This window comes from Poromitra crassiceps (assembly GCF_964638095.1).
Source record: "Poromitra crassiceps genome assembly, contig: HAP1_SCAFFOLD_524, whole genome shotgun sequence".
In the NCBI taxonomy this organism is placed as follows: domain Eukaryota; kingdom Metazoa; phylum Chordata; class Actinopteri; order Beryciformes; family Melamphaidae; genus Poromitra; species Poromitra crassiceps.
The window spans coordinates 68,523-72,500 of NW_028151884.1; the positions used below are offsets into that span (position 1 = coordinate 68,523).

Sequence of the window (3,978 nt, forward strand, 5' to 3'; positions counted from 1 at the left end):
ACAAATTTCACGCGCGTCGGCCCATATCGGCCTGGCCTGCTTGGTATCTAATGCCCGGCCTGAATTATGATCCCAGTCCGCCCCTGTTTTTAACTATATCGCCCAGCCCTACTCATGATATAATATACAGTCTCTAGTGTATGATTCAACTTTTCCCATGTTCTAATCTAGTGTAAAAAAGCAAACTGAAAAAAGAAAAGAAAAAAAGAAACAAAAATCGCAATAAATCGTAATATCGAATCGCAATAATCGTAGAATCGCAATACTTAAGAATCGCAATATATATCGAATCGGCACCCAAGTATCGTGATGTATCGATACGTCATCGATACATGATTCGATACATGATGTATCGATACGTCACTATTTAATTGGACGTCTTTCGACGTCCAATTAAATAGTGACGTAGAGTAGGGATGGGTACCGAACTCGGTACTTTTACAGGCACCGACCGAAAGTGGGCGGTACTACCGAGTATCAGTTCACATGACATGAAACGGTACCTCATTTCGGTACTTTTTTTTTTATATTATAATTTAAAAATGTCGGTACTTGAACGCATCTCAGTGATACAAAGACAGCGAGCGAGTTAGAAATTCCGACCCAAACTTGAAGGCAACACACACGAGGGTGGGTTACGTCATCACGTCACTGCCAAAACAAGCTGAAGAGAAGAAGATGGCCTCTCGCTTGCGGTCCAAAGTGTGGCACTGGCTACACTTCACAAAGATAGACTCAGACAACGCTCGCTGTAACATTTGCGATGCGAAGTGCAAAGCTGGCCAGGGGAACACCTCTAACTTGAGGAAACACTTGGTCAAGCATAAAATCTTTTTAAATGCGGAAGACTGTAAAGTGTTCGATAGCCTGAGGGTGGACGCTGCAGCCCCACCAGCAGCAAAGCACCTACAGCCAGCAGCTCCTCTGCTTCGTTAGCTGAAACGGACAGCGACGACGACGAAACTTCAAGTGTCGCAAGTGAGGCGTCGACTTCTTCAACATCAGGTAACGTCATTTAATTAGCTAACGTTAGCTGGATAGTTGTAGCTTATAGCTTAGCATGTTTAGTAGCGTAACTAGCGTTGCTAACGTTATTATTATCCTCAGTTCGTGTCACCGTGAGACGTGTTATTCAACGTTACACTCTTGCTTTCTTTGCTAGGCCACCGTGTGAGAGTCGCACAGGAGACACCCTTCACCCTGGCGAAGAAAGCAGCTTTACCCCGGCAGAAAGTAAATGAGTGCCACAGGGCCAGTGACTGCCTTCATTGTAAAAGGCATGTTGCCCTTCGCAACGGTGGAGTCTCCATGGTTCAGGTAAATTATTTATTTATGTATAAATGGGTGATAATGTGTGTGTGTGTGTGATATTCATAGAGTAAGCTAAGTTACTAACAATAGTTATTTTTATTGTCTATATATAGGGAGATGACAGGGACCCTGAACCCAAAATACTCCCCTCCCTCCAGAGACCTTCTCACAAACACACTTATTCCAGCTTGGTGTCGTGTTGAGAAGAAGAATGTGAAGGAGGAACTCAGGGCAGTTGACCATATTGCAGTGACCGCTGATGGATGGAGCAGACCATTACCTTGCACAAGTAAACTCTTGGTTTGGGAGGGAAGAGGGAGGGAGGGAGGGAGGGAGGGGTTTTATTTTGTTGGGTGCTGCTGCTAAACAAAAAAAAATCTAAATAAAGAACAATGTTGAAATTGAGAAGTTTGGACTTATTTGTTTTAGAAACTGTACATTTTTGTTGTAGCAAATTTTTTTTTTTTTTTTTTTACTCAAAAAAGTATCGAAAAAGGTACCGTTTTTGGTACCGTACCGAATTCCAGGTACCGGTACCGTACCGGTATCGATTCAAATGTGAACGGTACCCAACCCTAACGTAGAGTGCCAAGGACGTCTTTCGACGTCCAATGCGTTTTTTGACGGTGGGACGTCGATCAAAGCCTTCTGCATCTCCTGTACAAATATTGTAGCTATTGGAGGTCTATAACCTATTTTACAGAACCCTTAGGTGGCGACAGTGCTCTCCAGATAACAGAAAGGCAGAGAAAAACAGAGAAGAAGTCGTTGGGGAAACGGAAATCGCATCGCATCCGTATGCATCGATATGCTGAAGCATAACGTTAGCTGTGCCTGCAGCAGCCAATCTGCTCCCACAATTGAGCTCCTCCGTGTCCGCTGCGACAGCCCATCCGCATGATCAGCCGTGGAGTTGTTATTATTCTCAACTGGAAGCCGGTGACAAACACACGCGGAACGCTGTAAAAAAGCTGGATGTCGCGCACCCTTCACTGTGCACAGCAAACTCAGCAGAGAGCCACCAGAGACACTCCCATACGGAGGAGGAGTATGCAGTTGAGGGGTGGGAGGGGGGGGGGGGGGGCACGCAGAGCAGCACACAACACCCAGACAGACCCAGACAGCAGGACAGGATTGGCAAACGCAAGCCAGAATATCCGATGCCCACCAGCAGCAAATCAAGACCAGCAAGAAGCTGCAACCAGCAGCGCACGCAGGGGCCAGCGCTGCTGGTTGCAGCTAAAAAATATTATTCTGCCAAACAAAATTCCCTGGCCTTCACTGTTTTATTGAAGGAAATTATTTTTGAGGTGTGACTACATCAGAAAATTAGCTTCAGAGTCAGTGATGTGTTTGAAATGTTTAATTTCACAAAAGGGTCATTATCTCAGCTTCTAGAAAAAAACGGCTGTTTTTGGTTAAATCAAGCTATCTTCTCCGGCTGATAACTAAAGAACGGAAAATTATATCAATAAACCTGTTTTTGCTGATGATAGAAGAGAGTCTCATCGTTCTTTTTGCGTGTTCAGTGTTTACATAGTAATATCACACAATATTCTGTGGGCCTCAAGAAATCACTGAAAAAAGCTCTGAAACTCTGGCACTGGGAGCGTCCGTTCTCCAAAAGTGGCTGGCACTCAATGAGTTAATTTAGTACCGATACTTTAAAAAATGTCATGGGTTGCGTCAGTGTGCGACCGTGGTGTTTGTTAGCGGAGGAGAGAGACACAGTGGCATTAAAGTTGAGAGCCTGTGTCCCAGTTCACTTGAAGGTAGGGTTGTCAAAAGTATTGATAGTATCGAAAAGTATGAATACTGAAAATTTGAATCGGATACAATACTCATTTGCAAAAGTATCGATAGTATCGAAAAGTATCAATACTAAAAAAATTAAATGATCATTTGCAACAGTTTTGATACCATCAGTGCTTTCTTTTAATGAAAAATCACTGATTTTCCCTCCCTATCATTGGTGGGTATCTGTTGCTTCAACAAGCTAAATGTGTTCTGATGGCTAGAGCAGGGCTAATCTGCTGTCTAAATTCAAAGTTTGATCAGGACTAGATGGAGAAGTGTGCGTCTGTCCATCTGTCTAACTTTATTTGTATGCTTCTTGATGTGTCATCATCCCCCCTTCTCGTGGTATCGAAAATGGTATAGAGTATCGATATTGTCCTGGGTATCGGTATCGAAGTAGAAATTCTAGTATCGTGACATCCCTACTTGAAGGCAACACGGCGTTGCCTTGAACCAATGGTGACTGGTGAAAAGTGAAAAAAAGCTCTCTGACTCTGTCTGCTTCATGTGTGGGCGTGCCGACTTTCCCCCCTTCCCTCTCTGCTCGCTCTATGGCCACAGTCCTTCAGTCCTCACTGCAGCACCCTGACACACAGGACAGACACAGCCAAAATGGCAGCGGCTTCTTCTAGTCTTGCAAGCCGACCAACGCTTGTAGAAAAAGCAGATGCACGAAGCGAAATATGGAAATATTTTGCTTACGTTGCCGACAGCGAAGGCAAGCCCGTGGACACATCGAAACCAGTGTGTAAAAGGTGCTTCAACGCGACCCAAGCGAAAGGCTCAAACACATCGAACCTGGCTAAACATCTTGCAGACAGGCACCCCGACCTGTTCAAAGAGTTTAAAGACCGACAGGTTAGCGAACGT

The 3,978-nt window shown here is 44.5% G+C and overlaps 1 long non-coding RNA gene across 1 annotated transcript; it reads left to right on the forward strand.

Moving 5' to 3' along the window:
* Positions 1-681: 681 nt before the first annotated feature.
* Positions 682-1,619, forward strand: LOC310771325. Its single transcript, XR_014552410.1, has 3 exons — positions 682-1,005; positions 1,163-1,317; positions 1,425-1,619. It is a non-coding gene; the product is annotated as an uncharacterized lncRNA (long non-coding RNA).
* The last annotated feature ends 2,359 nt before the right edge of the window (positions 1,620-3,978 follow it).